Source organism: Camellia sinensis, chromosome 13 (genome assembly GCF_055761805.1).
Source record: "Camellia sinensis isolate YWXY chromosome 13, ASM5576180v1, whole genome shotgun sequence".
Lineage (NCBI taxonomy): Eukaryota > Viridiplantae > Streptophyta > Magnoliopsida > Ericales > Theaceae > Camellia > Camellia sinensis.
Genome location: NC_138973.1, coordinates 144,778,512 through 144,805,405, shown reverse-complemented (window position 1 = coordinate 144,805,405; position 26,894 = coordinate 144,778,512).

Below are 26,894 nucleotides of genomic sequence, written 5' to 3'. Positions count from 1 at the left end.
CTCAAGTTTACTTCCACCTCAAGTTATGTAATCTATTCTCACATACCTTTCTTTGTTTGATGTTCCTCTATTTATACTAATATCTGGTCCCAGGGGTCGGGCCCACTCTTAATCCAGCACATGATTGTTTTTCCAGCCTTTCAGTTGTATGCCAGTTCCTACTCGGCTCCTTGTATGGCCGATTGCATGGCCGATTTAAATATTTGGCTTCAAGACCCCTTTGGACAGAGCCGAATAGTCTTTGTCCTGATTTCTTTCAAACAAATTTGGCTTTCCTTAGTATATAATTAATTCGGCCCCCACAATCTCAAATCAGTCAAGTAATATCTGTGTAGTAACGTGCACGTGATAAGACTGAGTATGAAATAAATGAGTATTGTAATGAGAAATAGTGTAACGAACTAAAACAAAATTATAATTCTAATGAAATAAAATTTCAACTAATTTAATAATCTCAAGCACAGAATGAGGACGAAACAATACAATCATTGCTTCAAAATTATATATATATATATATATATATTTATATTTAAAAAAAATTATACATAAGAAAAACAACAAAAAGTATTTTTTTTGAATAAAAACACAAAAAAAAAATAATAATAATCTCAAAAGAAATGGTCTTTTAGAGCCAAATACCAAGACTTATTATAATAAAGTGCCTTAATGAAAATTATCAATTACATCCTTACCATAACACGTCTCAAACAAAATTACTTCTGCTTTACTCAGCTATTCCCGGAGTAAGATTTGTTTGGATTTTTCACCATATACGTACCTATATCATTTTACCTGCAAAAAGGTTAAAAACAAAACAACACAAATATACAATTCAAAGTCAACAATTCAAAAAAATAAAATAAAATAAAATAAAAATTATACATACCATTTATTTATTTATTTTTATTTTTTTATTTTTACAAGCAACCTTTAATAGTGTCTACGGTAAATAGGAATGTTGCAAGTGATTTGACAACAATGGCACGTTCCTTTATCCTTAATCCAATTTCGTACGATCTCCCTAACCTTGTAGCTTTACACTAGATCAGAAACAGACGTCTCAAAGCCACATTCATGGGTCTTACTCTGCCCTATTTTAATCCATTCATCAATTTCTTTTGAAATTGGATTAGTTTGGTCACGTGGAATTCTACCTTCCAAACAGTAAGATATTCTCTTTGCTATCCTTTTCTTGGACAAAGAACTTTTTCCATGAAGAAGCTTGGCTTTTGACGGTCCTCACCTATAACATCTTGAAATAATTACAATATACCCATCTCATAACAACTAACAAATAGCAACATAATTGAATTGATAAGCTTTCATTAATCAGAGTTTTATATACAAAAGGTGGCACATGCGATATATGTTCATAAACAGTACATCCTGAATCTACAACATGTGTTACAAGATAGTGAAAAGGAATTAAAGCAAAACAGATAATCATATGCCTTCAAGACTTACATCTTTCCAAGTCAATGCTTGGGTACATCAAAAGTGAGTCTTAAGCTCAATACAGGTAAAGTCCTAGGCTTGAACAAAAAAATTAACTACAAAAATACAACACTGAGCCTTCAGCTCCACAGCCCTCCCAAGTTAAGTCCTTGGTAGAGGCATATCACCAGCCCTTGAAAATGTTTTTCCAACATAGGGTGAGCCAAAGCCCAGTAGAAATGCTACAACACAATGTATAAATCTTATCAAAGCCATAAGGTTTTATGAATATGCAATGCCCACGCCAAAATGTTTCACATTTCTTTCCAAAAATCATGCCATGCCAATATTTCTCGAGTGATGTGAGCATATATATCTGTGGGTTGAGTGCAGTGCGCATACATATGTGTGGTGTACAATGTGACCTGTCAGTTTATTATTGGCTTGTGGACCTGCTAATCTTGTTTCGGTATCTGTTGATTACAGGGTATACTATAATGTCTAAGCTCTGTTTGGGATCCATGGGGTGGCTAAACAGTATTTCCTTTGCTGGTGCTGTCTGTTTCGGGATTCAGCTTTGGTTCCTCCGAGGTTGGGAACTGACTGTGTTCGTATGGATGGCTGCTGGAAGCACCTCTTTGTGTGAAGAAAGATTTTATTTTATGTTGTTTTGTTTAGTTTGTCTTGCTAGATGGCCTACCTGTGCGGGCTGTGCATGGGGGGCACAAAACAGATTGATTACTCTTGGTTGCTTGCTACCTAGCTGTACAGGTGTGTTCATGTTCCTCATCAAAATTTGCATGCGGCCCATGAACACATTTTGGGTTAATTTTGCTATGATTGGGTTCCCTAGTTTAATTTTGTTTTTTCTCTTTCTTTTAGTTTGATCGCTTAGGTATGTTTTGTTAACAGTTCATTCTGGTTTGGTTAAGGCCTCTTCGGCTTTGTTTTGCTTTTTAGTTTCTTGGTCCTGTTTCTTGTATAGTCCTTTGGCTTAGGGCCTGGGGTATGCCCCTTGTAGTGGTGTAAGTTTTTTGTTTTTATTTTATGATTTATCCACCAAAAAAAAAAAGTTTGTATCACAATTCTCAAATCATGCCCTTTACAAATAGAAAACAGGGGGGAATCTCAAACCAGTACAACCTTTCATGGTTATTTCGTCCGCAGGAAACCGTCATTCGGAACCTATGTAAACATAGCCTATACAAGTGCTATTATTGCCATTTTATGGATATTTCGTCCACGGGAACCGACACCCATGTATACGTGCGTTTTTTTGGGACTTTCACCCTGGACACACAGGCCAACTTGATTTGGGGATACACACCTCTTTCAAACGTTCATCCTTTTTTGTTAATATCATAAACATTTTCAATGTAGTAAATAAGCAACAATGTTCAATGCACATGGATAAGAAATTAGTTTTAGTTCACCTAATTCTCATGCAATTTCTACAACACTTATAGCTATCCTCCACCAATAGCTTAGATATCTCTAAATAGATAAATAAATTTCATTAAAGCTACATTTTTCCACAATCTCAAAATGGGAGTGATGATACATATCCAACTCCACCCTCATCATCATCATCATCATTTCAATTTTCCAATTTCCATATCAATTCCATTTTCTCTTTATAATCTCAAACATTCACATTTTTGAGCGAAAACCCCTTTTTCTTTGAAAATCAATTTCAATATAGGAAATATCTCATTTCAACATATATCAATCTCACTTTCATAGCCGCAAGCTTTTCCAAGAGATTATTTGAAAACCCCTCTTCATCATTTTGATTTCAAACCCTAGGTTTTACCAAAACAACCCAAACCACTATAATACTTTGAAATAGCAAATAACTAAGGTAAAACTTACACATGAGTATAGAGAATCCCTACCTCAAGCTTACAAGACGAGAGAGAGAGAGAGAATAAACTTCAACAACGCTGAAACCCAACTTTGCTAGGATGTAAATGAAGCTCCAAGTGAGCTCTATCTTTTTCTCAAAGGGAGTAGGGTAGAGAAATCAATGGATCTAGGCATATTAGAAGAGAGAAGGTAGTTTTAGGGAGAGAGTGTGTAGATCTAAGGTTTTTAGAAAGTTTAGAGAGAGAGGGAGAGAAATGAAAAAGAGATGTAAGAAGTGACTTTTACGGACTAATATACGCGCAGTCTACTCGAGCACAAGAAGTGACGCTTGAGTGTGCAGACACAAAAGATATGACTGCTTGAGCGCATGAAGTGACGCTTGAGAACGTCAAGACATAAGGAAAAAGGCGTCATCTCTCGAGTGCAAGAAGTTATCACTCGAGCGTGAAATACAAACTCCTAGTAGTTTTACAGACAGAAGGCCAATGCTCAAGTGTAAGAAGGGCCGCTCGAGCCAAGACTGCATGAGCGCAATAATCTTCTCTCGAGCGAATAATACCAATTCGTACTAGTTTTGCAGACCTACAAAAGGACTAAGAGTTCCCAAAGACTGCTCGATCGTGAGCGTAGAAGCAAAATTCTAGGCAACAAGGTTTTTAAAAAACAAGGTACCAATCTATTCCAAACGCAACCAACACAACCCAAGGCCAAACTCAAAGACATATGAGGGGAAACAGGACATAAACAATTGTATATGGAAAAAAAACCTGAACTTGTCAAATGGATCGGGTCTAAACCAGAAACGCTATATCACCTCACTAGCCTTTATTAAGATTAGTGTCCAAACGCCATAAGGAATGAACGAAAAATACACTTTTCAAAAACTAGCAACCGACCATCAATGTGAACCATGATTATTTTCTAACTGACTCTCTATCAAGTTCTTTAACGTTTGCTTGTCACAAAGACCAAAAATTAATACCGAAAAAAAATACATTTTTAAATTTTTTTAAATAAAAACACAACTAAAAATAAAACAAGAGAAACATAAACCAAACCCTTCCCCCCAACTTAAATGACATTGTACTCAATGGCACATATCACAAAGGACTGACAATAATAGTGAAAGGGAAGAAAAACACAACAAATAAAATACATCACACCGAGAAGCAGAAGAAGGATACCCCCTAACTTGAAGGAAATAGAACCTGCAAAAGGGTGAGAGAATAAACACAAATACCCAATTTATTGTTATTATATTATAGATATATATTTAATTTGTTTGGATTTGTTTGGATTTGTTTTGTTTTTTGTTTTTTTTTTTGTTTTTTCACTCTGTTGAAGCACGAGCGCCATCTTGTTTTCTTTCTTTTTCTTCTCTTTCTCATAGCCTTGTTCCCTACCGAAACATCTAGTGTCGTGTCTAAATTCACAAATTCAATGACAGCAGTGCCAATACATCTGACCTCGAGTATCTCTTACCACCTTTTTATTTGTCTTCTTCGTCTTCTTCTTAAAGTCGGCCTTGCAAAGGAAATGATAGAGTGAAAATATGCCAAACTCTACCAAAATTAGTTTATCATAGCTCACCTTTTTTTTTTCTTTTTCTGACATGGCCTATACTCAACCTTTCACCCTCTTCCTTGATCTAAATGAAACCCCAGAGAAAGTACGTAATACTGCTTCTTCAGATCCTCCTCGGAATACCCTAGCCCCTGTTTTCAACCCCGTAGTGTCAATTAATCAATTGGTAGTAGCCAAATCCGACATGGATACTAATTCTCACACACTAAATATGTGTGTAGTGACCATGACTTCAGTGTCAAACTTGTCCCACAGATTACAGAGTCAAACGAATAAAGTACAGCGGCTGACTGAACAACTCTTCCTGTTTCAACAGATGTATCAAGATGCTTGGCAGGAGATCAGCCAGTTAAAGAGGTAGAATAAAGAGCTAAAGAGAAGGACAACCACTATGGCCTGAACTTTAGCACTCTGATGTTCGTCGTTTGATGACCAACAGAGTGTAATCTCCTTCACAAACCCTGCAAATGTAGAGGCATGGCCTTCGAGGGCATCACCAGAATGAACCCCGAGGTGAGACAATTGGTAGTAGAGTCAAGTGGTGAAACTTCCTACAAATGAGAGATTGTGGAGAACTTTTTCTGGAGAGCTCTTGCAGGTCGTCGAGACCTAAGATAGAAAAAAGTCCCTTTGTTTGTTTGTTTGTTTTTATTTATTTATTTATTTATTGTTTGTTTTTATTTTTCAGGTTTTGTTTTTAATTTTTTATGAATGAATAAAAGTTATATATATTTTTTTATTTATGTATGAAATAAACAAAGAAAATAGACAATGAATTACATGATAAAAAAATAGACAAAAAGTAAAATACAACAAAATAAAAATAAAAATTGGTCTTTTAACATTGGATTCCAAGACGATGATGGCATCCAATTGGTCGTTCCTTAAGTAACCCATCTCAAAACAAATTTCTTTGGTCATACATAGTGGTCCCCTACTAAGGTAAACCCGTTTCATTTTCCCTAATGAAGGTAGCTCCAAACCCTTACAAGGTTTCCCATTTTCTCTTTGGACTGAATTACAAGTGAATCTCCCACATCTATAGAAATAACCAAGCCTTTTACCTCTACATTTAATAGCAAAAAGGCTATTACCATTAAACGGTAGCGATTATTTATCCTTTATTTTCTGCTTGAAGGCCTCTTTAATTTTCATCAAAATGATGAACTTGACATCAAGAGGTAAGTCAAAATTTTTCACACCCCAAATCACTTGAACACAAGACCAAACCATTAGTTGCCTCTAATGCAGCGCTAAGTTTCACGTCTTCAACCAGACAAAGAGATAGATTAATTGGTTTGGTAAACAGGGTCTATCAATGCAATGGACTCAATTGTCTCCCTATCATGAATACCCTTTATTTGTGGTTTCAAACACTGACCATTTACTTTGAAAGTTTGATCATCACTGGAGTTTTGAATTTCTATCGCACTACTTGGGAATACTTGAACAACTACAAAAGAATTGTCCAAACGAGACCTGAGCTTACCAAAAAAGAGACACAATTTAGAATTGAAAAGCCACACCTTTTGGTTAAGCTCAAAGGTTTTGTGATTACTGTGCTTATCATGGAATGCTTTGGTTCTGGCTTTGTAAAGCCTAGCGTTTTTGTAGGCATCATTGCTTATCTCGTCTAGCTCATTAAGCTAAAGTTTTTGAGTTAATCTTGTAGGGGCCATATCAAAGTTAAACTGTTTTATAGCCCACAACGCTTAGTGCTCTAACTCAACTGGCAAGTGACACGCTTTTCCAAGAATTATCCTGTAAGAGGACATTCTTATATGGGTCTTATATGTTGTACGATAGGCCCAAAGAGTATCAATCAAACGAATCGACCAATCCTTCCTATTTGGCTTTATTATCTTTTTAAGGATGCGTTTAATCTGCCTATTAGACACTTCTACCTTACCACTAGTCTGGGGATGATAGGGGCTACCCACTTTGCGAGTGATGGAATATTTTTCAGACCAACGCTTTGAAAAATCGATTACAAAAGTGTTTTCCACCATCACTAATGATTGCTCGTGGAAAGCCAAAACGACAGAATATAGTATCATGAAGGAATTTGATAACAACTTTGTGATCATTTGTGCTAGTGGCTACTCAATGCCTGCACCCACTTTGAGACATAATCTACTGCTACAAGAATGTACTCGTTGCCCAAATGAATGTGTAAATAGATCCATAAAATCAATACCCCAAACAAAAAAAATTTCCACATCAAGGATCGGGGTCATTGGCATTATGTCTCGATAGGATATGGAACCCATTTTGTGACAATTCAAACAAGTGCGACAAAAACCATAGGTATCTTTGAAAATGGTGGCAAATAAAAACCGATTCGTAAAACTTTTGCGGTTGTCTTTTGCCCACTAAAGTGACTACCACATACTCCACAATGACAAAACATAAGAATGTTATGGATTTCACTCTAGGGCACACACTATCGAATCACTTGATCCGAACAATACTTGAACAACTCAGGATCCTTCAAAAAATAGAATTTAATCGGGGCAAAGAAATGATCTCTCTCTCGTTTAGACCAATGGGCAGGAAGTTGATTAATTGCCAAGTAATTCACTATGTGAGTGAACCATATAGGGTTTACTTGTGACATAGCTTAAAGTTGCTCGTTTGGAAATGAATCCTGCAAAGATGATGGGTCACTAGTGTACTCAACTGAAATACGAGAGAGATAGCTTGCTACCACATTCTCACATCCTTTCTTATCTCAAATCTCAAGATCAAATTCTTATAATAAAAGGATCCACCTAATCAATCTAGGTTTAATCTCTTTTTTGGAAAGTAAATGCCACAAAGCAGCATGATTAGTGAAGACTATAACCTTAGAACCAAGCAAATATGATCCAATTTGTCTAGGGAAAAGACATAGCTAGCAACTCTTTCTCAGTGGTGGTATAGTTCAATTGGGCATCATTAAGAGTCTTACTAGCATAGTAAATGACATGAGACTTTTTGTTTACTCTTTGGCCTAAGACTGCACCAGTTGTATGGTTAGATGCATCACACATGATTTCGAAGAGTAAGGACTAATCAGGTGATTGTATGATCAGAGCTAAAGTCATAACAGCCCGTAATTTTTCAAATGCAGCTAGATATGTATCATCAAAGACAAAGGGGGTGTCCTTAGCTAGAAGACTCCACAAAGGGCTTAAAATATTGCTGAAATCTTTGATGAATCTACAGTAGAAACCTGCGTGTCCTAGGAAGGAACGTACTTGATGAACAAAAGTAGGTGGGAGAAGGCCAGAAATTAGATTGACTTTTGCGTTGTCAACCTCTATTCCTTGCTTCAACACAATGTTACCTAACATGATACCCGCTTAAACCATAAAACGGCTCTTATCCCAACTTAGATCAAGATTGGTTTCTATGCAACACTTGAGAACCTTGGTTAAATTTTGGAGACACTCCTCAAAAGATGGGCCAAAAACCAAGAAATCATCCATGAAAACCTGAAGAAATTTTTCTTCCATGTTAGAAAAGATAGCCATCATGCACCTGTGAAAGGTTGCTGGTGCATTATATAACCTAAATGGCATATGCCGGTAGGCAAATGTACTAAAAGGGCAAGTGAAAGTTGTTTTCTCTTGATCATCAAGAAAGATCGACACTTGATTGTATCCAGAATAGCCATCTAGGAAACAATGAAAACTTTGACCTGCTAACCACTCTAGGATTTGATCAGTAAAGGGTAATGGAAAGTGATCCTTTATAGTCATGGAGTTGAGATTTCTATAGTCAATACAGACGCGCCACCTAGTAGTGGTACGTATAGGAATTAGCTCGGCGCTCTCATTTTCAACCACCGTAATTACTGACTTCTTAGGTACAACCTATGTGGGAGTCACACACTTGATATCAGAGATGGGGTAAATGATACCCGTATCTAGTATTTTCACTACTTCTTTTATATTGGGATTCAATCTCCGTTGCATCTCACATGAAGGTTTTGCATTTACTTTAAGATAAATATGGTGCATGCAAACAGACGAATCAATTCCCTTCAAATCAGCAACTAACCACCGTATGGACCTCTTATGCTGCTTGAGCAGACTTAAAAGAGAACACTCTTGCTCACTAGACATGTTCGATGAGATAATCACAAGAATCGTGTCATCAGGCCCCAAGAAAGAGTACTTGAGTGAAACTGGAAGGGGTTTCAACTTAAGTTTTGGTGGTGACTCAATGGAAGGTAATGCTGGCTCATTAGAGAGGGTAGGTAGATGCTCATATCGAGGTTCCCATGGTTGAAAGTTCAGGTGAGAGTCAAGTAAAGCATTGACCTCCTCAATGGCTTTGTCAATATCATACTTCTCAAACTCAAAATGAGTGAGACATGCCTTTAAAGGATCTGTTGAGATGATAGACGAAAGAACGTCTTTAACCAACGTATCAACCACATTAGCTGCATAACATTCTTCCTCATTGGATAGATATTGGGATGCATGAAACACATTCATTTTGACTTGCATGTTTCGAAATGATACTTCCATTACCCCTGTTTTACAATTGATACATGCATTGGTTGTGGCTAAAAAAGGTCACCCTAAGATGACTGGGATTTGTTTCTTATAAGGTATGACAGATTCCATGTCAAGGACAAGGAAATCAATAGGAAAGTAGAATCTATTGACCTTAACCAGGACATCCACAAGTATGCCACGGGGAGCATAAAAGAAACGATCAACTAATTGAAGAGTCACTGATGTGGGTTTCAACTCACCAAGCCTAAATTCCTCATACATCGAATATGGAAGAAGATTGACACTAGCACCTAAGTCAAGAAGTGCCTAATGAATCAAGTCATTATCAATGATACAAGAGATGGTAGGTGCACCTAGATCTTTAAGCTTAGGGTAGTGTTGTTGGTAAGAATGAAACTCACTTGTTCAGTGAGTAGAATCTTTTTGGTCACATGGGTCTTGGATTTACACTTTTGCGTGCACTAGTCTTTGAGGAATTTGGCATAAAAGGGTACTTGTTCAATTGCCTCCAACAGGGAGATTGGTTTTCACTTGTTTGAACATTCCATCATTGCTTCAGTAGATGCCTTTTTCTTACTAAAGGGAGAAGAGACATCTAAACATTGGGGAAATGGTGCTTTTCGCACATAGGGTATCGTAAACTCAAATGGTGGTCTCGAGGAAAGACTATTTTTTCTGGTCTCATCACTTTGTTCTGATGGGTTTGGAATTTGACTACCCTATTCGCCTATGTTTGTCATAGTTCCATTAGTTCGGTTTAGTGTTTCTAGACCACTTCTAAGATTTATGACCGATTGAATTTGCTTTATGTTCTTGCCATTAGATGATTCCACCATTTACTGCCTCTTTGGATTTTTTACTAGCTGACTAGGCAATTGTCCTTCCTCTCTCTTACTCAATGTGTTAGCCATTTGGCCAATTTGGGTCTTAAGTTGTGCAATGGATTGGCCATGAGAATGGACAAGCTCGTTTGTAGCCTGCAAAAGTTGTAACACATTTTCCCCAAAAGGTAAATTTTTCTTAGAAGGATATTGGTATGACTGTTGAGACACAAGACGGTAGAGAGGGAGATAGCATAATTTTGAAAATTCTACCTTGTTGGAGGTGGAACATAGGAATTTCCTTGTGATTGTGAACGCCAAGAAATGTTTTTATGGTTTCTCCATCTTGGACTTGTTCATGGCTCCAAGGCACTTTGATCAAACAGAATGAGCTCCTTCCCCAGTTTTGTTTACTTAATCTCATTGTTTGTGCCAACATCATTGTAACCACTCACAGCTCTGAAATAAATCAAGAACAAGGTTTTGTCCTTTATTGCATTGCTCACCACTGTTCTATTGACCTTGCCACCTTGATTATTCAAAAAATGGTCACTGCCTTTGGGCAAAATAACCTTGGTCTTCTTTACGGTTGCCTCATTAACTGACTTCTCACCAAGTTTGAGGTTCCCTCTTTTGATGAGGATGATTTTGCTTTTCCTACTCATCCATTCACCAGAAAGTTTGTCTCTTAGAGTCAGTCTCATGTTAGGGGGGTCCCTTCTGGAGTGGGTAGTTTTGGTACAGGTACAGGGGATGCTCCTTGGGCCGAGGAGGTCGAGTATGATGCTACTGCTGTAGGTGAGGCTACTGGTGAGGGGGAGTAGCTTCCTCTGGTTCGTACTATCAGAGGCCAGCTACGTCAGTTCGAGCAATCCATGGTTTCACATTTTGATCACTTGGAGGGCTGGATGGATATCTTTGAGGCCCGGCTTACTGATCTTGAGACTACTTGTAACACCCTAATTTTCATACCCAAATGATAATACAATAATCATGGCTCTTTAAAGGAAAATCAAATATAAATCCCCACACTTTCATTACATGATATAAATCGTTCCTCATGCGGTTATACATTTAGTCCAACAACAATTAAATAAACAAATAAATACCCCATAGGGTTTACAAGTTTCCAAGGCTTAAGCCCGGCTACATAAAATGGTTATTCAAACCCATACATACATAGCCCATGGCTTACAAGTAGAATCACAGTAAATGAGAACTTTGTGCTCTTAACACACACACTTCTACACCCTCAGTTAAGTAGAATCACTATTCTTTTTCCTGCACAAAAATCCCATAGGGTGAGCATAAAGCCTAGTAGGAAATCCTTAACAAAGTATATACATTTTATACAAGTCTCAAAAGATGAAATGCATACGCCATGCTCTTTTTGAAAGTAAAACGCATCTTCATCTTTTGAAAACCATCATGCACAATGATGTCATGCAATTTCAACTATTCAACACTTATGAATTTTATTCAAGAGGTGGTAAATACAACTCTGGTAATCTCTAGGTCGGTGTTTGCAAGTAGGCATCACTAGTACTACAAAACCCCACTCTTTGTCGGTCTCTCACCGGAAGGGTAATGGTACCTCCTCCGCGCGTGTTTTCGATCTTTCACCCTGGACACTCAGGCTAACTTAATCAATTTCCTCTACACCACCTTTCAGGACTTACTAGCGTATTTACCCTAAAACCATTTCATGAAAACTTGTTTCACAACATTCTTTTCTCAATGCAAAATTTTCAAATTCAATTTCAAAGTTTCTCATAACCCAATGAATTGATATGCCAATGTATCAATTAATAATGCAATGCAACATTTCTTTCATATTCAATTCTTCCACACAATATACTTTTGTGATCAAAATTCCCAATTTTCCTTTCAATGCAATTTCACAAGATGAATAAATACACTTTTATTTCAATTCATCCATGGGATAACATAATTCCCACATTTCGAGCCATCTCAACAATTTAGTCATCTCAAGACTACAACAACATTTTGGACAACAACTTCCAAAAATCAACAATTCTCATATTCCATGAAACTCATTATTTATATAATTATAAATAAAACTTTTCCAAAACATTCATTTATTTTGACATCCAAAGAAAATATGGCTATTTTATCCATGAAATCTCAACATCTTTTAAAAACCCCCAATTTTTAGGTTTTCTCACAAAAACCATCCATCTCCAAGATATTTGAAGGAATCTCACCAAAATATCATTCTTCAACCGATATAGTTCAAAAATCCTCAATTTCTATTTTAAAAGCAATAAGAAAGTAAACCGCCTTTCAAAATCACTCATCTTCTTGAATCAATAATCAATTTTCTAAAACTAATCAAAGGATGATTTTGAAAATCATATAGATCTTGCAAAAACATATATATAACTCAAAGAAAATCCTTACCTCAAGTATTGAAGAAGAATTGAGATGAAACCCCAAAATCAACAATGCCTAAACTCGATCTTCACCGCACACAACGAAGCCCTCAAGATGATAACCAACTTTGATGAAGAACTTAGGTCTAAAACCCAATGGATTTGGAGAAATCAAAGAGAGAAGATGACCTCTAGAGAGAGAAGCTCCAGATCTAGGGTTTTTAAGTGAAGAGGCAATAGAAAATGACGTAAAAATGCGCTGCTGCTAACTGATATACGCCAGGCTCGCTCGAGCGAAGGAGTTCTCGTTCGAGCGATTAGACACAAAAAATCACCTCGCTCGAGCACAAGAAGCCTCTCTCAAGCGCACGAAGCCTCGCTCGAGTGAATGAGTCTTTTCTACAAACGTACTGGGAGCTCACAAAGCTCGCTCAAGCACAAGAAGCCTCGCTCGAGCGAAGAGCCAAAATTCTGGATGACAAAAGCTTGAACAAATTGCAACTAACTTGCTTCAAACACTCCCAAGACATCTCCAAACTCCAACTCAAAGAGTAGAAGGAAGAAAATACATAGATAGCATTTTTAAACCACGAAACTCGAGTCCAGAACACCACCAAAGACGGGTCAAAACTTGGATCGCTATACTACCGCCGATGCCCGACTCACTGCATTGGAGATCTCTTGTAGGCGCATTGTGGAGTCAGTTGCTCAGTCCTCCTCTCATCTCTCCCAGATCTTGTCTCTTCTTCCGATGCAGCACTGTGATGCTTGTTTTCTTGGCTAGTATATTCTTTGCACAGTTTTTTTTTTCTTGTTTTCTATTTCTTTTTCACTTGTGTTTTCCTCCCGAACAAAACAGGGGAGTAGATTTTTGGAGATATTTTTGCTTGGATATGTTTTTTGGCTTTGTTAGGTTTTGGGCATGGATATTGAGATATCTTTTATGCATGGCTATTGGGATACTTTTGACATTTGTTTAGATATGCATTTGACTTTTGTTTAGATATATATTTGGCCATTGTGCTTATTTTGATCTATTTGTCTTATCTGGTTCCATAGTTTTGGTTTGTACAGTTTCCACAGGTGGATTGTTCAAGGATTAAGTGTTTCATGTTCACATTCAACTCTTGTGGTTTTGTAGTGGTTTTGAAGTTTTTTTTTTTTTTGTTAAAGTCGAGGTTGTTGATTGTGTTAGTTAGTGTGTTCAGTGGGTTTGTTAGGACCCTACTTGTTGTCAAATTCCGTGGACAAACTTGGGGTTCATTGAGTTGTAATTTTCCTTTTTTTTTTATCTTCTCGCTCGAGCTGGAAACGTGGCGCTCGAGCGGAGATTCCACCATCACAGTACTTTGGCTTGCATGCATAAAATACTATATGGCGTGTTTTTACGCTAGAGCGTGAACCCTGGTTTGGAACACGCGTTGTAGTGTCTCTGCTCGAGCGTCCATTCCTACGCTCGAGCGGACCTCACGATTTCAGCCGTTATAAAACCTCAAGTTCCTCCAAATCTAGGTTACGTTTTTTAGATCTTCTTTAAGGGTTTTATGGTTTTTTTTGGACGCTATTTTTCTGGTTTTCCTTGATGTTTGATTGAGTATTGAACTCATTTTCTTATAAGCACACATCAAGGAGTTTGGTTGATCTTCCTTAAGGGTATTCTTCTTCGATGGAATCCGAAGATTCAAGCATAGAGTAGTCGAAAGAGTTTGATGTTATGTGCATTCGTTGATTTGACAATGGATGTTGTGGATTCAACATCAATCTAATCAATTCCGAGACGAACGTTGCGGTGAAAGATATATAGAAGATTTGAAGACAAATTGGTAGCGTTTGGGTAATTTGCTTGGTATCTTTGTAATCTTTCTTTCTTTAATAGTGGATTGATTTGTGGCATTTCGCCCGTGATTTTTTTTTATCACAATTGGAGGTGCTCCAATTGTGATTTTTCCACGTAAAAGGCGTTTGTGTCAATTTATTGTTTTAGAAATAACAATCTAAATCACATTCTTACATGCTTGATGATCTAGATTGTTAGTTTTAGTTGTTTGGGAATTGGTATAATTAATTCTTGATCTAATCACAAATCACTTAGGTTTTTCATAAATGAAGCAACATTTTCTTAAATGGAATTTTTTAATAATTTTTCCAAATAAGAATATATAAAAAAATAAAAAATTAATTTTTAAAAATTGAATTCCAATATTTTTTGGAAGCACATCACATAACCATCCATGCATTCTGTCCTCATTCACAGAGCTCTTTGTCTAATTATAGTGTGTCCAACAAGCCAATAATAAACAAGCAAACTCCAAAACTCCCAAATTAAACCAAAACAACATACCATAAATAAAAGGACTAAGTGGTTTAGAAGGAAAACATCCAAAACTAAATGAAACAACATTTTCTGAAATGAAATTTTTGACTAATTTTTCCAAATAAAAATATATATAAAATAGAAAATTGATTTTTAAAAAAAAATTGAATTCCAATACTTATTGGAAGCACAACGCATAACCATCAAAGAGATGTATGCATTCTCTCCTCGTTCACAGAGCTCTCTGTCTAATTATTGCGTGTCCAACAAGCCATTGATAAACAAGTAAACTCCAAAACTACCAAATTAAAGCAAAATAACATTCTAAAAATAAAAGGACTAATTGGTTTAAAAGAAAGATCCAAAACTAAATGAAACAACATTTTCTTAAATGGAATTTTTGAATAATTTTTCCAAATAAGAATATATAAAAAAAATTAATTTTTAAAAAATTGAATACCAATATTTATTGGAAGCACAGTGCATAACCATAAGAGAGCTGTATGCATTCTCTCCTTGCTCACAGACCTCTTTGTCTAATTATTGCGTGTCCACAAGCCAATAATAAACAAGTAAACTCCAAAATTCCCAAATTAAATCAAAATAACATACCATAAATCAAAGGACTAATTAGTTTAAAAAGAAAACATCCAAAACCAAATGAAGCAACATTTTCTGAAATGGAATTTTTGAATAATTTTCCAAATAAGAATATATAAAAAAATAAAAAATTTAATTTAAAAAAAATTTAATTCCAATATTTCTTGGAAGCACAACGCATAACCATCAGAGAGCTGTATGCATTCTCTACTCCTTCACGGAGCTCTCTGTCTAATTATTGCGTGTCTAACAATCCAATTATAAATAAGTAAACTCCAAAACTCCCAAATTAAACCAAAATAACATACCCTAAATAAAAGCATTAATTGGTTTAAAAGAAAACATCCAAAACAAAATGAAGCAACATTTTCTGAAATGGAATTTTTGAAATTTTTTTCCAAATAAGAATATATAAAAAATAAAAAATTAATGTTTAAAAAATTGAATTCCAATATTTATTGGAAGCACATCACATAAATATGCATACATTATCTCCTCGTTCACAGAACTCTGTGTCTAATTATTGCATGTCCAACAAGCCAATGATAAATAAGTAAACTCCAAAACTCCAAAATTAAACCAAAACAACATACCATAAATAAAAGGACTAATTGGTTTAGAAGGAAAACATTCAAAATAAAATGAAGCAACATTTTCTGAAATGGAATTTTTGAATAATTTTTCCAAATAAAAATATATAAAAAGTAAAAAATTAAATTTTAAAAAATTGAATTCCAATATTTGTTGGAAGCACAGTGCATAACCATCAGAGAGATGTATGCATCCTCTCCTCATTCACAGAGCTCTCTGTCTAATTATTCCGTGTCCAACAAGCCAATGATAAATTAGTAAACTCGAAAACTCCAAAATTAAACCAAAACAACATACCATAAATAAAAGGACTAATTGGTTTAGAAGGAAAACATCCAAAACTAAATGATGCAACATTTTCTGAAATGGAATTTTGGGATAATTTTTCCAAATAAAAATATATAATGATTAAAAAAATAATTTTTTAAAAAATTAATTCCAATATTTATTGGGAGCACAACGCATAACCATCAGACAGATGTATACATTCTCTCCTTGTTCACAAAGCTCTCTGTTTAATTATTGTGTGTCCAACAAGCCAATGATAAAATAAGTAAACTCCCAAATTAAACCAAAATAACATACCATAAATAAAAGGACTAATTGGTTTAAAAGAAAACATTCAAAACTAACTGAAGCATCATTCTCGGAAATTGAATTTTTGAATAATTTTTCCAAATAAGAATATATAAAAAGTAAAAAATTAATTTCTAAAAAATTGAATTCCAATATTTATAGGAAGGACAGTGTATAACCATCAGAGAGTTGTATGCATTCTCTCCTCATTGACAGAGCTCTCTGTCTAATTATTACGTATCCAACAAGCCAATGATAAATAAGTAAACTCCAAAACTACAGCACTTGGGTGTTTTAATCTATTGGAAGGTGTGATTAATATTTTTATTTTCATTTTGGGAGTCCTTAGAGGTGTTGTATATTGGTTTTGAAGGAGTACAATACGATTTTAACTCGTTGGGTTTGTTCGTTCGCGTTTGTTCTTGTCAAAAAGTTCCTTGACACTAGCCTTCCTAAGGCTCAACCCCAGCAAGTTGTAATGTTTCTGGAGGTGTTACTAGAATTTAGGGTCGACGCCAGCCTTTGTGGTGTCGACACCTTTCTTTTGTTGTTAGTCTCAAGGGTCGACACCAATATGGGAAGGGTCGACCCTTATTAGTTGCTGGAAATTAGTGTCGACCCTTCCTGTAATGACCCCAAAGTGCGTATAGGAAGTAATCCTTATTTAATTAGGGGTTAATGTGTTTGCTATCGGAATTGAAGAACGATCCGTTGGGTTATGCCTTTGAAACTAGAATTTGTGACCTTTACCAAAGAATTTGGAACTTTTTCCCTCCGCTCGAGCGGAGCAGTAGGCGCTCGAGCGTACTTTTGGGGTTTCCAGCAAATTGTGCAGATGGCCTGAGATTCTGGGAGTTGTGATTTTCCGCTCGAGCGGGGGAGTTGACGCTCGAGCGGACGTCTTTGTTGGTCTTCACGCTCGAGCGCAAGGTTGGGCGCTCAAGCGGGTCTCCAAGTTGAGTTTAAATTTCTGAGGCTCGTAGGTTCGTTTTGGGACATTTTTATTAGTAAATTTAGAACCTCCTTATCTTATTTTGGAGTATTGGTTGAGGTGGTAATATGATGGTAAAGTAAGATTGGACCAAAAGCTTGAATTAGAATGATTTGTCTGCGACCAGCCGTCACTCTTTTGTCCTTTTCTTTTTCCACACTTTAAATTTGGATGTGAGGTTAGAACCATTGGAAAGCTTATTTCCGGGGCTTCAATTTGGACACAAGAACGACCTAAAACGGAGTCCGGATGGAAGAGTTACACCTGTTTGAAGTTTTGGAATCTGTGCTGAGAATAGGTCCGCTCGAGCGGAAATAAGGACGCTCGAGCGGAATTTTGGGGACAGCAGCTTTAAAAACGGGATTTTGGATCATTTCTTATATTTTGTTCTTCCCTCTCCCTTCCTTCTTGCCTAAGTCCGAAACCCTAACCCTCAAACCTTTGATTTCATCTATTTTTACCAACAATCCATCATGAATCGTGCATCAAGGGTGAAGAAGAAGTGAAGATCAACTTTTCCAACCGATTAGATTTTGGGATTTCGAGAGGAGGCATTCAATCTAGCTTCTTTGCTTTCAATTTCGAGGTAGGGGGTTCTCTTAGCCTTGAATGTTTATGATTCAAAGTGATTTTGTTGGAACCTTGAGATTTTATTGACATTTTGGAATCTTGAGTTGATTATGGGATAGGGACACTTATGGCTTTATGTTTATGCACAATTGGGGCTTCCACTCCACTTCACAAGAATGTTGAATGTTTTTTTTAGCATATTGGCATATAGTAATTGTTGATTTGGTGATTTCACTAAGAAAAGAGGAAAACCCCCAATTTTCTTGGAAACCCTAGGTTGATTAATGATGATAACCAATGAATTGGCTCAAGTTGAAAGTAGAGTAACGAAATTGAAGTATTGAATTATGTGTGTTGAAGTTGAATTAGAATTTGGGAATGTTTGAAAATTGTGTTTAGAATTGCAAATGAATTTGTTATAAATGGTAGAATTCATGCTATCATGTAAAGGAAAAATTAGGGAAATAATCTATTAAGGATATAGATGATATGAACTTGGTTTTAGAAGGTTGATATGGAATTCAAAGATTTATTTTGAATTATGTTAAATTACAAATGGTGTTCATGAACTAAATGATGTTGCACTATGATGAATTATGTTTGAATTACGTGACTTGTGTAGGATTAGCTACAAGGACGGACCACGCACCTGAACACTGTGAGTAGTAGTACAAAAATGTATATTTTATCTATTGTTGATAATTATTGTTACTAATGCTTTGTTCTTTGTAAGTGTTATACGAACATCTATGACAATTGGAATTCAATATGAACTGACATGAACACTGAAAGATTCGTGTACGTCGGTATGATTTTGGAATCCTTTATTCCTAATCCCTTTGTTATTTATAAGCATCCTTTGTGCTTTCTTAAAGTATAAGTGGAATTGATGTTCATCTTCGAAGAATCAGAATAATTGGAAAAACTATGTGAATCCATATGAATCTGAAGTTGTTTGGTTGTGTTACACATGAATGCAAAGGTTTAACATCCTTATGTGACTACATAAGAATACGAATTATTCTATTATGTTAAGCGCACAATAATGACATAATATGACAAGAAAGGCCCTGTTTTCTGATATGTTACGTTATGACTTAATGAATGTTTACAAGTTTACATATGTTTTAAGCTCAAGTCTGTTACAAGATTACGTATGTTATAAGTCAAGAATGTTACAAGTTAAAATATGTGACAAGTTCAAGTATGCACAAGTTTAAGTAAGTTAAGTATGTTATAAGTTCATGTATGCTACGAGTCCAAGTATGCTATAAGTCTATGTATGTTACAAGTCCAAATATGTTACAAGTATACGCCTGTTACAAGTTCACGTATGTTGTAAATTCAAGTATATCTCAAGTATGGTCTAAGTATGATTTCAGGTAAATTACAAGTTCAAGTATGTTTCAAGTATGGTTTCAAGTATATTACAAGTTCAAGGATGTTTCAGGTATGTTTCATGTATATGTTACAAGTTTAAGTATGCTTCATGCCATTTTCAAGGGCTTTAATGCCAACATGTTTACAAGGGCTTTATGCCATTACAAGTTATAAGGGCTTTATGCCATTACAAGTTACAAGGGCTTTATGCCATCACAAGTTATGAGGCTTTTATGCCATTACAAGTTACAAGGGCTTTATGCCATTACAAGTTACAAGGGCTTTATGCCATTACAAGTTATGAGGCTTTTATGTCATTACAAGTTACAAGGGCTTTATGCCATTACAAGTTACAAGGGCTTTGTGCCACATGTTCAAGGGCTTTATGCCACACATTCAAGGGCTTTATGCCATATGTTTCAAGGGCTATATGCCAACATGTTTAAAAGTTTAATGCTATGATATTCAAGGGCTTAAAGCCGTTATGATTCAAGCTATTATGTCTCAAGCTATTATGTTTTAAGACTGGGCCTAAGGCCGTTATGAAATTAGCACAGAATCAGACTAATTATGTAAACTTTGCATTTCTATATATGCGTTGATATGTATTATGGTTCAAGTTATGCATCATTTTATTTATGTATTACTATTCATTGAGCCCGGCTCACCCTCTGTTATGTCTGTTTCTGTAGGTCACCAATCAGGCGGTCAGTCCTAGCCAAGACGCCGCTTCCTCTAGTCAACCTTCATATGTTCAGGCACTGTTTAAGTCATTTAATTTCTTAAGCTGTCAAGATGTTAGTTCGCTTATGAGTGTCTATGAGTGTCCATCCAAGGTTGTTGTATTTACCTTTCATGTTTGTTTTTTTGTATACGCCCGACTTTAGGGCTGGAACTATAAATGTGTATGTACACACTCTGGGATATAGTTTGGAACTTTATTTATCTGGTGTAATGCATGTGATGAATGAGATCCTGGCATGTAGGAGTAGCTCTATGGAGTTTAATTGTTCATTATTATTTATCTATTTATTTATTTATTATTTTTTTTGTGCTTCCGATAAGGCCCCATATGTTATATATAACAGGTTAAGTGTCCATTACTGAAGTGGTCATGCCCAAACTTCTAGGGGCGAGTTTTGGGCGTGAGAGGTGGTATCAGAGCACGAGTTGCTATCTCACACACGACTCCATTGAGCTTTAGGATGTCTAGAAAAGACTTAGGCATCATGCATGACATCTTTCGTGCATATGAAAAGAAGTGATAGCAACGATTATGGTATATGTGATGACGCTAACCATAATGGTTATTATTCATGTCTGTTATACTTGTATATTGTGTGTAATTGCTATGCAGAACATGGTAAGATCTGCAGATGGGATTTAATCAATAAAGTTGCGCAGCGGAAGCGTGGTGAGGGTTTGAACTGGTCGGTAAGGCGACTTATATGTAAAGATTAAAGTATATGTTGTCGGTTGTTAGTCATCTTTTAGCATCTCTCTAAGTGGAGTGGTGAATTGATTAAACTCTAAGCATGGAATATTTCTAAGAACAAAGGAAATACTATATGTGATACTCCAATTTTAAGGTAGAATTATTCTTTACTATGACACTGTTTGGATTTGTGGTTTTGAGAAAGTAGAGGTTATGCATATAATGACCTCTTTTAGCGAGTGTAATTTGTTTATGGAAACCTGTAAGCTAAATGTGCACTTTGAAATCTGAAATTTAACGCTACCATTTGTCATCTATTTTGTTACGTGTAAAGTATAATTTGTAATCCATATTTTTCTACATGATATGCATAAGAACATCAAAGGCTAAGGTTTATGCAATTTTAGTGTTTTGACTTGACTAATGAAATAGTACAAACATATTGAGTTTTGGGAAGATGAAATAATGAGAGACATTAGAATTATGGTAGCTGACAACTCTTGGAATATAATATTTGATGGTTGATAGCAAGCATGGAACTAGTCGTCACGAGTTAGCACGTTGGAATTGCTACCTGGAATGTTGTTAAATACAAGTATTATGATTGTACTCACATAATGTTCGATGGACTTTTGCCCTTGTCCAGTTTATTTTGATGTGTTTCCGTACTGAACCTACCATTATTAGTTAACGATGAGGTAGTTGTATAAGAATTAAGGCTGTTCCTTTATTGTAATTTGCAAATGAGTGGTCATTAGAATGAAACTTATGTAATCCGTGTTAGTTCGAGATGTCATACCAACAATTACATTCGATACTTTTGGCAAGTATAACCTTGTATAAGTTGACCATGGACTGGACCTAAGGAATTAACGTCTTTGATTGTTATTTTTGAACTGATAGTTGCTTATCATTTATTTAGATGAATTGCTTAAATGCGACGTGTGGAAATTTTTTTATTATGATATAGTTATGTCTTCCTTGTCGTGGTACTGTTTGGACCTATGATTTGGAAAGTTATTGTGATACGTACTTTGATAAGTTGTGTTTTGTATAACAGTTGAATCATGTTACGTATAACCGGCTGCAAGAGAAAGTTATGTCTACAGTGACCGATATAAGAAGTGAATTATTCTATTTTGTTAGGTACACGACAATGACATGATATGACAAGCAATGCTTTATTTTCTGATAAGTTTTCTGGATAATTTTCCCAAGATAACTAAATATGTTACGAAACTTCGAATGTTCAAGATATGACAAGTTTTCTGAAAGAAATATTTCGCTATGTATGAATAAGTCCTCCAATTGATAAAGGCCCTATGTTGAGCTTCAAGCTATACTGCCTTAGATTGTTCTATCAAAGTTTACATTAGTTTAATGCTATTGAGAATTATTTCATCATTTGATATTTTTGAAAGGTCTGTTGAGTTTCTGAGTAATATCTCTGAACAACGTATTATCTGTACTTATGAAGGGTTTAAAGGACTTATGTATTACATATTCTTGGAAAATGTTTTTGTCCATGCTAGGAACATTTGACTAACTATGGAACAAGAATATAATAACTTTCGGATAAATGTATTATATGTTTGATGTCAAGACGTTGACTTTGAGATAAGCCAGTTTTAATTTTAAATTTGAGCCTGTTAGAGATTTGATCTAAACTGATAAGTCTAATTCAGATAATGAGTAAAGAGCCCCAAAGTCGTTAATTTAGCACTTAATTGCTATTCTGGGTCTAATTGTTATAAGAAGCATATACCTTTGAGGAATTATGATAATGGGAGTTCCTAGTGAACTTGCCAAGTTTGAATCATGTTTAATAATTTATGAAATGATTGAGAAATGTTATATGTCCAGAACGAACTAGACTGGTGACAAGGAGAATCAAGTTTGAAGGACCAAACTTCTTAAGGTGGGGAGAATGTAATGACCCCAAAGTGCGTATAGGAAGTAATCCTTATTTAATTAGGGGTTAATGTGTTTGCTATCGGAATTGAAGAACGATCCGTTGGGTTATGCCTTTGAAACTAGAATTTGTGACCTTTACCAAAGAATCTGGAACTTTTTCCCTCCGCTCGAGCGGAGCAGTAGGCGCTCGAGCGTACTTTTGGGGTTTCCAGCAAATTGTGCAGACGGCCTGAGATTCTGGGAGTTGTGATTTTCCGCTCGAGCAGGGGAGTTGACGCTCGAGCGGACGTCTTTGTTGGTCTTCGCGCTCGAGCGCAAGGTTGGGCGCTCGAGCGGGTCTCCAAGTTGAGTTTAAATTTCTGAGGCTCGTAGGTTCGTTTTGGGACATTTTTATTAGTAAATTTAGAACCTCCTTATCTTATTTTGGAGTATTGGTTGAGGTGGTAATATGATGGTAAAGTAAGATTGGACCAAAAGCTTGAATTAGAATGATTTGTCTGCGACCAGCCGTCACTCTTTTGTCCTTTTCTTTTTCCACACTTTAAATTTGGATGTGAGGTTAGAACCATTGGAAAGCTTATTTCCGGGGCTTCAATTTGGACACAAGAACGACCTAAAACGGAGTCCGGATGGAAGAGTTACACCTGTTTGAAGTTTTGGAATCTGTGCTGAGAATAGGTCCGCTCGAGCGGAAATAAGGACGCTCGAGCGGAATTTTGGGGACAGCAGCTTTAAAAACGGGATTTTGGATCATTTCTTATATTTTGTTCTTCCCTCTCCCTTCCTTCTTGCCTAAGTCCGAAACCCTAACCCTCAAACCTTTGATTTCATCTATTTTTACCAACAATCCATCATGAATCGTGCATCAAGGGTGAAGAAGAAGTGAAGATCAACTTTTCCAACCGATTAGATTTTGGGATTTCGAGAGGAGGCATTCAATCTAGCTTCTTTGCTTTCAATTTCGAGGTAGGGGGTTCTCTTAGCCTTGAATGTTTATGATTCAAAGTGATTTTGTTGGAACCTTGAGATTTTATTGACATTTTGGAATCTTGAGTTGATTATGGGATAGGGACACTTATGGCTTTATGTTTATGCACAATTGGGGCTTCCACTCCACTTCACAAGAATGTTGAATGTTTTTTTTAGCATATTGGCATATAGTAATTGTTGATTTGGTGATTTCACTAAGAAAAGAGGAAAACCCCCAATTTTCTTGGAAACCCTAGGTTGATTAATGATGATAACCAATGAATTGGCTCAAGTTGAAAGTAGAGTAACGAAATTGAAGTATTGAATTATGTGTGTTGAAGTTGAATTAGAATTTGGGAATGTTTGAAAATTGTGTTTAGAATTGCAAATGAATTTGTTATAAATGGTAGAATTCATGCTATCATGTAAAGGAAAAATTAGGGAAATAATCTATTAAGGATATAGATGATATGAACTTGGTTTTAGAAGGTTGATATGGAATTCAAAGATTTATTTTGAATTATGTTAAATTACAAATGGTGTTCATGAACTAAATGATGTTGCACTATGATGAATTATGTTTGAATTACGTGACTTGTGTAGGATTAGCTACAAGGACGGACCACGCACCTGAACACTGTGAGTAGTAGTACAAAAATGTATATTTTATCTATTGTTGATAATTATTGTTACTAATGCTTTGTTCTTTGTAAGTGTTATACGAACATCTATGACAATTGGAATTCAATATGAACTGACATGAACACTGAAAGATTCGTGTACGTCGGTATGATTTTGGAATCCTTTATTCCTAATCCCTTTGTTATTTATAAGCATCCTTTGTGCTTTCTTAAAGTATAAGTGGAACTGATGTTCATCTTCGAAGAATCAGAATAATTGGAAAAACTATGTGAATCCATATGAATCTGAAGTTGTTTGGTTGTGTTACACATGAATGCAAAGGTTTAACATCCTTATGTGACTACATAAGAATACGAATTATTCTATTATGTTAAGCGCACAATAATGACATAATATGACAAGAAAGGCCCTGTTTTCTGATATGTTACGTTATGACTTAATGAATGTTTACAAGTTTACATATGTTTTAAGCTCAAGTCTGTTACAAGATTACGTATGTTATAAGTCAAGAATGTTACAAGTTAAAATATGTGACAAGTTCAAGTATGCACAAGTTTAAGTAAGTTAAGTATGTTATAAGTTCATGTATGCTACGAGTCCAAGTATGCTATAAGTCTATGTATGTTACAAGTCCAAATATGTTACAAGTATACGCCTGTTACAAGTTCACGTATGTTGTAAATTCAAGTATATCTCAAGTATGGTCTAAGTATGATTTCAGGTAAATTACAAGTTCAAGTATGTTTCAAGTATGGTTTCAAGTATATTACAAGTTCAAGGATGTTTCAGGTATGTTTCATGTATATGTTACAAGTTTAAGTATGCTTCACGCCATTTTCAAGGGCTTTAATGCCAACATGTTTACAAGGGCTTTATGCCATTACAAGTTATAAGGGCTTTATGCCATTACAAGTTACAAGGGCTTTATGCCATCACAAGTTATGAGGCTTTTATGCCATTACAAGTTACAAGGGCTTTATGCCATTACAAGTTACAAGGGCTTTATGCCATTACAAGTTATGAGGCTTTTATGCCATTACAAGTTACAAGGGCTTTATGCCATTACAAGTTACAAGGGCTTTGTGCCACATGTTCAAGGGCTTTATGCCACACATTCAAGGGCTTTATGCCATATGTTTCAAGGGCTATATGCCAACATGTTTAAAAGTTTAATGCTATGATATTCAAGGGCTTAAAGCCGTTATGATTCAAGCTATTATGTCTCAAGCTATTATGTTTTAAGACTGGGCCTAAGGCCGTTATGAAATTAGCACAGAATCAGACTAATTATGTAAACTTTGCATTTCTATATATGCGTTGATATGTATTATGGTTCAAGTTATGCATCATTTTATTTATGTATTACTATTCACTGAGCCCGGCTCACCCTCTGTTATGTCTGTTTCTGTAGGTCACCAATCAGGCGGTCAGTCCTAGCCAAGACGCCGCTTCCTCTAGTCAACCTTCATATGTTCAGGCACTGTTTAAGTCATTTAATTTCTTAAGCTGTCAAGATGTTAGTTCGCTTATGAGTGTCTATGAGTGTCCATCCAAGGTTGTTGTATTTACCTTTCATGTTTGTTTTTTTGTATACACCCGACTTTAGGGCTGGAACTATAAATGTGTATGTACACACTCTGGGATATAGTTTGGAACTTTATTTATCTGGTGTAATGCATGTGATGAATGAGATCCTGGCATGTAGGAGTAGCTCTATGGAGTTTAATTGTTCATTATTATTTATCTATTTATTTATTTATTATTTTTTTTGTGCTTCCGATAAGGCCCCATATGTTATATATAACAGGTTAAGTGTCCATTACTGAAGTGGTCATGCCCAAACTTCTAGGGGCGAGTTTTGGGCGTGACACTTCCTGTCCAAGGGTCGACCCCTTGCTTGCTGCCAGATTGTCTTTTCTACCTGAAGGGTCGACACCTCTTCCAGAAGGGTTGACCCCTGCGTGTTTTTTTGTTTTTTTTGAAATTTTGGGTTCGAATGGGCCCTAATTTTGGGGCTTTTGAATTTATCTTTTTTTCATTGAACTTAGGGCTATTCTCTACTACTATAAATAGACCCAAACCACACCTCTCTCATAATTTTCTACTCTTTTTTTCCTCTTAAAACCGAGAGTCTCTTTCTCTTTCTCTCAAAAATTCACTTTTTCCACTTCAATCCTTAGATATACTCTCTTAGAGGTGTTTTCTCACCTTGATCCTTTGAGATAACTTATAGATCTTGTCAAGGGCTTTCTATTGGTCTGAGAAGTTTGTGGCTTCGCCGACCTTGAGTTTTTCAGGTTTTCTTC